Consider the following 12,944-nt stretch of genomic DNA (forward strand, 5'->3'; position numbering starts at 1 on the left):
CATTCCTCGCCTTTTTTTCACCTTTTTCAATTACATTTCCTCCCTCCTGTTTAATGTCATTTATCAAATATTTCAACGTTAAGGTGAGAATTAACTGATTTTTTTGGCACAGTGAAGTAAACATCATGGTACACTGAATTCTTTTTTACGCGACTGATGCGTGTGCGCGCAAAATAAATCGCAAGATTTCGAGAGAATCGCGTAAAAAATATTGCCCCATCACCGGAGTGCGCTCTTCACAACCACACTCGCACACGCTCTCGCAGAATTTCTTTTCTCCTCTTTCTCTTCCCAACGAAGCGACGGTAGGCATTGCCAAGTCGCGTAAAATAAGATCGCGGAAAAAAATCGCGTAAAAAAGATTCCAGAGTATTTTGATAATTGTAATTGAAGGCTCGTCAGGAGCTATTTAAAATGATTTTGCAGCAAAATTAAAAATAGAGAAATTCCACCCTAAATTAGCTAAAAATTAACAAGTTTTGGCCCGACCATCTCCGATCTTATTGAAACTTGGTACTTATGATGGAAGCTACCCAAAATCACGATTTTCATTATCATATGACCAATTTGAATTACGACCGACTTTTTCGAAAGAAGTATTAAAATTCAATGATCTTCCTTTCAAAAAATCGTAACTTAAAAATATGATGTTTGACAACGTTGTTAAAAAAGAAAACATACATTTTTAAATGTTTCTAAATGCTTTTAAATGCATTTTAAATGCATTTTAAATGCGATTTTTTGAAAGAAGGTAGGTTCAATAGTGAGTACCAAGTTTAAAAAAAATCGATCAGCGGTCGGCTGAGTTGGGGTGAATTTTCTCAATATAGGATTTGGGTGTCAAAGTACGAATTGAAGAGCGGTTAAAGACCTTTAATTTGAATGATGGAAGCAATCAATTTTTGGTAAAAAGAATACTCAAACTTTTAGGTTTTTGTTTTTAAAATGTTATTTAATTTTACTAATAAGATGATTTTGCAACTGTATCCATTAATTGTAAATACTAAATACAATTCCGAGTAAAAAAAACTAGTTTTATTTGGTGCTGATTTGACTGTTACATACAATTGTTCCCATTTGTTTTTTTCAACGAAACTTCTCAGTCTCAATGCAGAATTACTTGCGTAATTTTTACTGATACTTGATTGAAATTCCTATAATTATTGCTCGACGAAAATTAATAAATAAATAACTCTAATGACGGGTTTACATTGAGGAGATCTATAGCTATAGATGGATTTATTCACCCGTAAAGAGATGTGAACGGGTGAGAATATATATGAGAAATCACTGAAGTTGGATGCAGTCTACTTCAGGTGAATAAATTCACCGCAAATATGAATATATTCATTGTATAAGTTCACGTTAGTGTAAACAGTTGATGCGATTCCTATGAATCTCGTCATATTTCTTCACACGAATATATCACTAGTCAAAACCCACCGTAAGCTTAAAATCATACTCGGCGGAACTTTAATCCCATCCATATTCGATTCGAACACTCGGTCCAATCTAATTAGGATGTAAACCTAGCCGCCAATGAAATATTAATTACACTTTGAACTCATTTCAACCAAATTTTAAGTCTCGCTTTCCCTGGAAACAGCAAACAATTATTTAATTTAAACTTGTTAATTAATCCCTCTATAAAGAATAAAAAAAATGACAAACGAAGCCTGTGCTCAGACACATCCTGGGGCCCGATGGTGACGATGCTATACTTTCTTCTTGTCGGAAACAGGCTATCGGTTATTGGAGACCGGAGGGCGATATCGTGAGCCCCATTATTCGCAAAACTTAGTGATAATAGCTTGGGAATCTTCGATGGCTTTTATGGCGGCACCGGGTTAATCTCTGTAACACACACACATACACAGATCTATTTTAGCATTTATGAGAACGTGACTCTCTCTCTCTGGGCGGCGGACTGGTTTAATTATGAAGCATTAATCCCCATCCAACACTATGTGTGTTCGGTTCGGTTTCGTTGATAATCATTATTCATCATCACCGTAAAAGTTTTGCGGCTCTGGGGTGATAAATATTTGGAGCAAGTGGAAAATTTCCCTATCGGTTCGGGCCGAAATTTCGACAGCTGTTCGTCATCATCAAAGGGTTGGCAGGCTGGCTGGCAGATAATTAGCCGAATTCGGAGGCGTGCGAGAAGTGAGGCGGAAACTTGGTGTCATGGTAGGCTTAGTACGTTTTGTGGGGAACTGGATGGAAAATGTAAAACAAAAGTGAGCAGACTCGATTATGCACCGGCGGGAGTTCTAGTTACCTCGATTGATGTCTGCCTGGATGGTTTGAATTTTGAAATTACTTGTGCGTGAAACTCACGCAAGACAGCTGACTGTGAAGCAAAAAATATAATGATGAAATGATCGCTGTACGAGAGTCGCCCTCGTTTGTAGGGCGCATGTTCTTTATGGATTATTATATTATGTCGATATGTACAAAAAGATACACATTGAATGAAACCATTTTGTTTGAAAATTCTATTTTTTTCCATTTCTAACAAACGAAAATCAAGTTTATTTTAGGACATTTTAGATTTCGATGACCACCCCTTTCTTCGATAAGGCATTTCAAACGGTGAACAAATTTCTTCATGCTCAACTCTAACATTACGACTTCGATGTTGTTGAAAATCCGAGTTATTTATTCCTTAAGTTCCTTCAAATTTTGTGGCTTATTAACATAGCAACGGTCTTTCACGTACCCCAAGAGAAAGTAATCGACGACGAGAAATGTTGAAATTCTTACCATAAGAGGACAAAGTTTCATTAAGGCTTCGGTTGCTCAAGTAATACGATTTCACTAAAAATACACGTTCTTGTAAATTGTACATCTTGACACTAAAAACCATCCATCAACAAATAAAATTAAAAGGCTTACTCTATGAGAAACAGTATTTATATGTCAAATGACAATCACCAGCTAGATCGGGTATAGAAAATTATTTCGGGCTCATAGAATCAACCCAATGTGCCGATTAGGTTAAACCTTAATTACATGTCTCAATTCTATCTTTGCCTTATAAGGTATCGACCTTCGTTTGTAGTTTCCTCGATTGCCTCACTCTCATTATGTCCCATCTACTTCCAGAAGAAAATATGTCATCCTACTATCTTTTAGCCGTAATGATTATCGATAATAATTTTAAACAAGTTGCTATCCTATCGAGACTGCAAATTGTACCATTAGACAATGCGGACAATACGAATTGTTTCATCGCGAGTTAGGGCGGAGAATATATAAGAAACCGCCTTGTTTGATGATAGCTACAGTGCCAATATAGAATGTTCACGAATGCCGCAATCGGGCGTCGAATTAGTTGGGGGTATAATTTGCGCTGGATATTTTTACAATGAAGAATCGATTCCTGCATTGGAGAGCAGGATTGCGACAGGGTTCAATATGGTATCGTTAGCTATGGAAAGGATGGTTTTTATATTATTAGGCGCATAGTGTCAAACAAACAACCAACCCTGCAGGAAACTTTCTTAAAAGCGATACGTTGAACTATATTGATCCAGATGGACAGAGTTTTCGATAGAAGTCAATCAGATCTGCGTTGCAATTATTTGTCAATACCGTGACGATCCTTTTATGTGTTCACACGAGAATCACATTATTTAGTAAATATATGATTAGGTATGATTTTGTATAATAATGTTGAATTTATAGCAGACACATAAGTAAAAATCAGGACTACGTGTTTTTGTTTGAAAGAATATTAAATAATTCCCCTCGTTCAGAGCATTCCACTAAAATCATGATTTTTTTTGGTTTTCCTGCTTCGCCATTTGAGTTAATATACAGATGAATTCGATTGGTACATAAAAAGGAACATGTTTGACAATGTTATCGGCCAATTCCAATTCATAGATTGTATAAACAGTCTGATGCTTTGTTTAGTAGTGTACGTATCTGTCGTTTTACGCATAGCTGTCCCATGTTGTTTTTTGAAATACTGGTAACAAACAATAAGTTTTTTGGTGTTTTTTTCCGAAAGATTATGCATAAAACATCGTTTTATGAAGAAGGGAGTGATCTGCGACACCTTTACAGAATACAAATCTCATTGTTTGTAGGCATTCGTTGACAAGGTGTACACGTGTTCTGTTAAACTTTTTTATTTGTTTGAAAATTAGTTCATTCTTTCAAACCAGAAATGAGTGCATTAGCCCTGCTGAAAGCGTGACATAAATTTTTTGTACTTGAATCGATCCATTCATTATGGTTTTACAAAAAAATACATGGTTGGACACTTATGCCTAGAATATCAACATGGGACAATTGAGCTTGATGTTGTTTTTTGAAAAACTGGGAAGAAACAATAATTTTTTTGTGGTTTTCTGGGAGATTGTGCTTAAAAGCATCGTTTTATGTAGAAAAGTGAAAATTGTCAAAAAGTAACATGGGACAACTATGCGTACGGCAGGCATGGTCATTTAAAGAAAACCGTTTTGTCGGTGACATAAGATCGTATTCGCACCTCATATCCTTTTGTATTGTTAATTTGACAGTTCCTCCTGTTTTCATTTATAATTCTCGTTCTCATTATTTTTTCTGCTTCTTTCGTTTATGTTTATTTCATTTTAGTTTTTATTTCCTCATTTGTTTTTTTGTTTTCAATCTCATTTTTTGTCTAAATCTATTTAATTTTCATCATCTATTTTATTACTTATTACTTCACAATATTCCATCACCTTTCTTGGTGTTTTATTCGTTTGCCTGTTTTTCACATTTATGTTTTCTTCCCTCTCGAAAATTAATTTTATTTATTTTTCGAGTAAAATGAAAATGTAGACCAGGGATTCTCGAAGTTGTGTTACGTGAACCACCTTGAATGACTTACTTGATATTTACTGAATGTTATGTCTATTTCTTGGTGAGAACATGATGTCAAGTTTATTCACCTCACTAAGATTTTTATCTTTTTTTTTTAACACTTTCACGTACAACATCGAGTCTCAACAACGAGGCGCTTGCAAGGCGCTAAGACGCTCAGCAGAGAAGTGAAATCGTACTCGATGGCTCGATTTTAATTTTTTTTTGCGTTTGGACCGAAAATTAAGTCGTGTGCGAAGGGATCAAATAAATGCTGTAGGAGTCGATAGTATCGATTCATTCTGGGAAAGGGGTCTTTTACCCAAAATAGTTTGAGAATCCCTGATCTAGACACTTAACATTAAAGTGCAAATGAAAATTATCATCTCGAATTCCCAAACGGAACATTCTTAAAAATGTTGATTCCCACGAAAAACTACCATATACTAAATATCCACTCAATCGGACTTCATTTACTAGAGTCGTACAGCCGTCAAAGTTTTAGTTTTTTGAAACCCGAGAAATCACACTGTACATGAAATCGAGATTCGAAAAAAAAGTTTGGTGCCAAATGTCTTCGAATCATCTGTCTTCTCTATTATTTTTGTCAAAAATCGACTCTGTGGAACGTTTTGTTTTTCAAGAATACTAGGCAATGAATGTATTCATCTCGATTTTTCATACGGTACTTCCTACGAAATGTTGATTTGCGCGATAGAATACCCTTCGAGTATTTTATTCGAGTGCCCAAGGGGGGAAAGGCGTTCGTGTAATTTTAAGACATTTGGTTTCAGAATTTTTTTTTGAAACAAAAAAGAAAAACATAGAAAACATTAGAAATGAAAAATAGGAAGAAAATAGGAATAAAAATGTAGGAGAAATTTGGGAATAAGGAAATTGAGTGTGAATGAAAACATAAACCAAAATGAAAGAAATAAAATAAAAATGTAATAAGCGAAAACAATAGGAATGAGAAAAAGAAATGAAAGAGAATTAATAACGAAGTAGAATACCTAAATTGAGATACAAAAAAGGGAATCTTAAAAAATGAAAGTACAAAAAAAAACCTAATAAAGATGGCAATGAATGGCAATGAATGAAAATTGTATAATGAGAGAGAAATTGTAAAATGAGAGAGAAAATGTAAATGAGAAAATAGAGAAACAGAAGAAGAATTTTTAAATGAAGGTAATTGTGCTCCCGTGGCGTCACACCTAACATGCCTGGGGTTCGGGTTCGATTCCCGTTCTGGTCGGGGAAATTTTTCCTCAAAGAAATTTCCTCCGACTTGCACTGTGGTCGCGCGTATTCTAGAGCTTGCCACTCAGAATGCATTCAAGGCGTGTTATTTGGCAGAGAAATCTCAACTAATCTATACATATAAAAATGGTTTTCTGTCTGTCTGTCTATCTGATTCTGCTGATTGTCTGATTGGGCTGCCAAACAAAAGAACACAAATTTTTGCATTACTCGAGAATTAATCAAGAAAACGAAACCAAATTTGGCATGTAGAGGTTTTAGGATGAAATACATATTTTTATGGTGGTTAGACACTCCTTCCTTCTCTTTAAGGGGGACTAGCATACAAATGAAACACAAATTTCTGCACAACTTAAGATCTGATCGAACAAATAAGGCCAAATCTGGCATGTGGGGGTTTTAGGGGACACGAAACGTTGCTATGGTGAATAGACACTCCTCCCCCTCTCTAAGGGGGCTGCCACACAAATGAAGCATACATTTCTGCATAACTCAAGAACTAATCAAACAAATAGAGCCAAATTTAGCATATGAAGATTTTAGGGGGCAAGAAAACTAACTTCTGCATAACTGGAGAACCGATCAAGCAAATGGAGCCAAATTTGAGATGTGGGGGCTTTTATGTACGAGAAATTTTTCTATGATGGTATGACACCCTTCCCTCCTCTGGAATGGAGAGGGGGTCCCATAGAAATAATACACATATTTCAACCAAATATATAAATATATTCTCCGTTCGAAAATGAAAATGGATTTTAATATGATAAAACGCACTCCTATATCGTCTTCTATCTATATAAATAAAATGGATCGCCGAATGTCTTTATTCTATCATATTTTTTGTATCAAACATTTATTCCATTTTAGGGACGAGACGATGTTTGCCGGGTCAGCTAGTTACTAATAAAATTACACAAGGGCCAGTTAAGAAGAAGAAGAAGAAGAAAAAGAAGAAAAAGAAGAAGAGAAACAGTTGAAAAAAATCAACAGAAGAAAACAATTTGAGGAGCCCATGTCGGCCCCATCAAAACGTGCGATTTAGCGCGTTTGGATAACGCTTGACACTTTACAATTATTCATTGTTTATCTCAAGAAGAATAAAATTATCGGCGAGGTTATCGGCGATTTTATTTTGAATCTTAGATTGTATGAATAGTTTAATGCTTTGTTTAGGTGTGTAAGTAGAAGCTCACTGAAGGAAGCAAAGATTTAATTGTGCAAATGGCCAAAAGCCGCTCAATAATGTAAAAACCGAAGATAACGTGTGTTTCATTATTGAATTTAATTTTAATTGACGTCTTCCAAATATTCCGGGACCAATTATTTTATTATTATATTTGTTATATAAAGTTTGTACGAAACTGGAAAAAATTATTATTCAAAATTTCTACTCATCAAATCATTGCCATCTAGTAATAAAATGCAATATGTTGAGCATGGTATAATTTCTAATAGCAACAAGTTCCGTCGGGCAACCGTAAAGGCAACATGACCCAACATACATTAGAAAATCAAAATGTGATTTGAATCAAAATCATCAGGATTTGATTTTTTTATGCGGTCCCTATCCACAGCAGTTTAAGGAAGAGCGCCCCTTAAAACGCATGGAAAAACAACAGGATCTTGTGAAGATTTTGCCAAATTCGGCTAGCTGCCTTTATATCAGGGAAACACTTCAATGGATCGTGACAATGGGTCTGAAAACGACCACGAAATTACCTCAATTTTCGCTGTCTGCGCAAGGCTGCACATTAATAGTAGTGATCACTTCATACATGTTTGCCCTGCAGAAAATGTGTTTGAATAAAGAAAAATAAGAAAAGTAACAATGAATTTTCTCCCTTCCTCAGATAAATAAGTTTCTTTTGTTAACTCATTGAACTTTCAGAGTACACGCAAAAAGATAGAAACCTTACATTCCGGAAATGCCTATAGAACTACGTAGGCATTGTGTATAAACTAGATACTCTACGCAACACCACAAAAGTAGTCTAGAGATGTTAAATGCTAAACGTTAGAGATGTTGAATCCGTGCGGTATGGCAGTTGAAAGAGGCATGCAGATGGGAAATTATGGAATTTTATATCATTCCCCCAGTTCTAGTGACCAACGCTTTCTAGAAATTTTAGAAAACTGGTGGGAAAGCATTGTTGATTGCGGTAAGTTAAATATAATTGCTGGTGACTTTAACATTGACTGGCTTAATGTGCGAAATTCGAATCAATTGAAGCAATTATCACATTACTTTAATTTAAAACAATCTGTTAACGAAGCTACTAGAATATCTAAATATAGTAGAACTCTAATAGATTACGTGTATTCAAATTTTGTTAATGTCCATTCTGTTACAGAGGCCAAATTCAAAGTAACTGATCATGCGACAATTTTTGTTTACATTGAGAATGGACAGGATGACCGTGATGGAAATAGAATAAAAATTAAAAACTGGAATAGATATTCCAAAGGAGTCATGTCTCAGCTTGTTTCGACAAGTCTGGATTTTGCAGCAATGACGGGACATCTAAATGATAAAGCAGCTGTTCTGACTGATATTCTGAGAGAGTGTACCAATAAATTAGTGGTTGAAAAACATATTGAATTAAAAAATTCCAACAGCTGGTACTCTTTTGATCTGCTGCGTCTCAAACGCAAAAGAGATAGAAAGTGCAGAAAGTTTATAAGGACTAATTTAGAAAATGATTGGAGTAGGTACACCTTCGCGCGAAACATATATTCACAGGCCTTGAAAAAGACTAGAAGTGAATATATACAGAGGAAAATCGATGAACATCAAAGTAATAGCAAAGAACTATAGAAATTATTGAAAAAATTATTAAATTCTAAAAATAGTGTACCGCGATCCATAGTTTTCGAAGGGTCAGAAGAGCAGTTAGACCAAACTATTGCCGATAAATTCAACAGTTATTTCGTCAATAGTATTCTGCTGATCAACCAAAGAATTGACTTGGTCAGTGAACCTGACGAAATAATACAGCCGATTGATATCAATTGTAGACTAGATTGTTTTTCACCCATCACTTTTGCCGAATTAAGAGATATTTGTTTTTCATTGCAAAAATCGGCTGGTATCGATAATGTCAACGCAAAAGTGATACAAGATTGCTTTCATGTCATTGGACACGATCTACTGGACCTAATAAATGAATCTCTACGAACTGGGCACGTGCCAACGGTTTGGAAGGAATCCCTTGTGATTCCGATCCCCAAAGTTAAAGGAACGGATAAAGCCGAAGAGTACCGCCCTATTAACATGTTGCACATATTAGAAACAATGTTAGAACTTGTTGTGAAAGGCCAGCTGATGCCAGATTTTGTAGATAACAACAATTTGCTAATACCGGAACAGTCGGGATATAGAGAGGGACACTCTTGTGAAACCGCTCTGAATCTGGTGTTAGCAAAATGGAAAGAGAATATCGAGGCGAAAGAGACTATATTTGCGGTATTTCTGGATCTTAAACGCGCTTTTGAAACAATTTCTAGGCCCTTATTGTTACAAACATTGGAGCGCAATGGAATTGTAGGAATGTCGTACAAATGGTTCGAGAGCTATTTGTGCGACAGGACTCAAAAGACTCGTAATTTACAAAATAAATTATGCGTTTGATTTTAAGATGTAGTAGATACACTTCCTCCAATTTGATGTTGGACGCGCTACAGTGGCTATCTGTGAAGCAAAGAATTTACTATTTGACAATGGTGTTCATCTTTAAAATTTTAAACGGTATTCTGCCTCGATATTTGTGTGATCGAATTGAAAGAGGAAGTGATGTTCATAGATACAATACTAGAAACGCGGATGATGCAAGAACACCTAACTTTATATTCAGTAGGTCGCAGAACTCGTTGCTATACAAAGGAATACATTTTTTCAATTCGATGCCCAGGGAAATAAAACGAGCGGCAACAATGGCAGAGTTTAAGCGAATGTGTATTTCCCACGTTAAATCTGTTTTATGAACAGGGCTTCGAGAAATTTTTGTAAATTAATTTTTACGTTTATTAATTACTAGCTAACCCGGCAAACTTCGTCCCGCCCATTTACTTGATTAATTCTCGAGTAATGCAGAAATGTGTGTTTTATTTGTATGGCAGCCACCCCTAAGAGAGGGGGGAGGGGTATCTAACCCCCATAGAAACATTCATTGCACCCTAAAGTTTCCATATGCCTAATTTGGTTTAATTTGCTTGATTAATTCTCGGGTAATGCAAAAATTTGTGTTTCATTTGTACGGCAGCCCCCTCTAAGAGAGGGGGAAGGAGTATCTTAACACCATAGAAACGTATATTGCATCCTAAAACCTCCACATGCCAAATTTGGTTTCATTTGCTTGATTAATTCTCGAGTAATGCAGAAATTTGTGTTTCATTTGTATGGCAGCCCCCCCTTTGAGTGGGGGAAGGACTGTCTAACCATCATAGAAACATTTATTGCACCCTAAAACTTTCACATGCCAACTTTGGTTTCGTTTGCTTGGTTAATTTCCGAGTAATGCAGAAATTTGTGTTTCATTTGTATGGCAGCCCCCCCCTTAGAGAGGGGGGAGGGGTCTCAAAATATCACGAAAACCTTCCCCGGCCCCAAAAACCCCTACATACCAATTTTCATGTCGATCGGTTCAGTAGTTTCCGAATCTATAAGAATCAGACAGACAGACAGACATCACTCCATTTTTATATATATAGATAGATAGATAGATTGAAATTTAAAAAAAAAATTACTGATGATGATGATGTTTTTTTTTTATTGTATTGTAGATTATTAAAAAAAAAAGAAAAACGAGCGTTGTCTACGAAAGTTTGAGCCTCGCGCGCGTTTGGTGGGCCTGGACTAATGTTAATAATGAACAATGGCAGTAAACTGACACACAATGAAATTTTATGTAGGGTCTGAAGTGGAAACTGGAATTGGGATAGCTCATTCAGAATTATCGTAAACTATCTTTCACCAGATGGTGGTATCGATTATTTCTGATTGTAGCAGATCTCTTTTATGTTCTAAGTTGAAACTTTTGGATATTGGGTTCAATTCCCAATCAGTCAAGGATCTTCCCGGGTTGGAAATTTTGTTGACATGCATTGGAAAAAACTTTGGGCCTGAAGTTGAGACTATGACTATGTCAATGTCAATACGGATAGGAACATTGTTTGTTTTTTCGCAGTTTATGCCTATTTTTAATGTTCTATTGATATATATTTATGCCGGCAACAGAGCCAGTTCGCTTTGTTTTTGTTTTTATAATACTGGCTTCTTGATATGTTTGAAAATAAATTATCTATAAGATAAATCGTCCTGCTCAAACCTTTGTAGGGGTATGAGGCGGGCCATCATCATCATCTAAATACGGCACATTTTTTTGAAACTATATATTAGCAAAATCCAAAGCATTTTGTACAAAAAAATAGTTCGTAATCAACTCCCGATAGCAGATTATTTTACGTAACGGGCATCTTCAGTTTTGAAAAAAAAACAGAGCTATAATTTCGACAAATCATAAACCGCACTAAAGAGTGTATTTTTTGGATGCATTGACGATTCATTTATTGCCTGTAGACAGGGCTCAGCATAGTCATATTCAACTCAGGATAGTCAGGGGACTAAGAAAAAATTCATATACAATTGGGAATGACTTTTGGCTTCTTCCAGCAGTTCCTCCATCAACATGACTCAACAGACAGTCGGGTGTTTAGTCGCTATCTTCCTCTACGACTCGAATATCTCATTCCATTCTTCCCCGTCAAATGGACTTCATTGCATATTTGATTAACCCCCAAAAATGCATTCGTTCCTCTCTCTCTCTCCCTCTCTCTCTCCCTCTATCTCTCTCTCTCTCTCTCTCTCTCTCCCTCTCTCTCTCTCCCTCTCTCTCTCTCTCTCTCTCTCTCTCATGTACCACGTATGCATGTATCGATGTTTGTGGTCAACGTGGTTTGATATATACTACAGGTGAGCTAGATTTTTTTGTATCGTACACCAAAAATTACTCACACGTGTAAAACAGCGTGCAGTGTTGTGTTCAGAACCACTGATAAATTTGTGAATTTTGTTGATATAAACCCGTTTTTTAGTATGTTTTTTCCACAAAATTGAACTCGGACACAAAGTGAATTAAAATTTGGTTCCAAACTTTACTAATACTAACGCGAGGGACCTTTATAGCATACAGTGTTTAAGTTCGTTGGTTTGAGTTCACGATGGATAGACAATAAACCGTCCATTAATGGTGTAACTACTTTTTTGCATCAGGAATCAAGTTTTCGTTTCATTTATATAGACGTAAAAAAAGATTTCGTACGCGGGGCGAGAGATTCGTGTCAGGAGGTAGTAGAAGTGTGGATTGAACTCAGTTGAATGAAGAGGCAGATTTGTATTCATTAGTCACGTCAATTAGAATAATCATTAACTAGAATAGTTCATCAGTCATCCTAACTCTCAACGCTCGTCAATTCATTTTCTAGTCAAATAAAATTTTGTGGACAGCGAATGCCGAAGTAGTCCTAGTCTGGTCTATCCATGATGAAATGGAAATACAATTGGGGTATTTTTTCACTTTGATGTGTGTCAATTAGGTCAGAATTGAAAGGTTTGGAAAACGAACTTACAAAAAAATCACCCTGTGTTTCTCAGAATATCCTGACTTCGCATCCAAATAAGAATACATTTCCATGATAATAATATATATTTTGGTACGACAAAATCGTAATTTGAGGCTTTCTTTCAAGATACTAGAACACATATACATGGTCATCATGCTCTTGCATCAGCACCCAAACGAACCAAAAATAAATCACAAAAAGGATGATGTCGCCACCCGGTGGGCCGGTGT

The 12,944-nt window shown here is 35.9% G+C and overlaps 1 protein-coding gene across 6 annotated transcripts in view; it reads right to left on the bottom strand.

Moving 5' to 3' along the window:
- LOC129775135 (stress-activated protein kinase JNK) overlaps positions 1 to 12,944 on the bottom strand; it is a 235,823-nt gene that overhangs the window by 20,890 nt on the left and 201,989 nt on the right. The window lies entirely within an intron of this gene.

This window comes from Toxorhynchites rutilus, chromosome 3 (genome assembly GCF_029784135.1).
Source record: "Toxorhynchites rutilus septentrionalis strain SRP chromosome 3, ASM2978413v1, whole genome shotgun sequence".
In the NCBI taxonomy this organism is placed as follows: domain Eukaryota; kingdom Metazoa; phylum Arthropoda; class Insecta; order Diptera; family Culicidae; genus Toxorhynchites; species Toxorhynchites rutilus.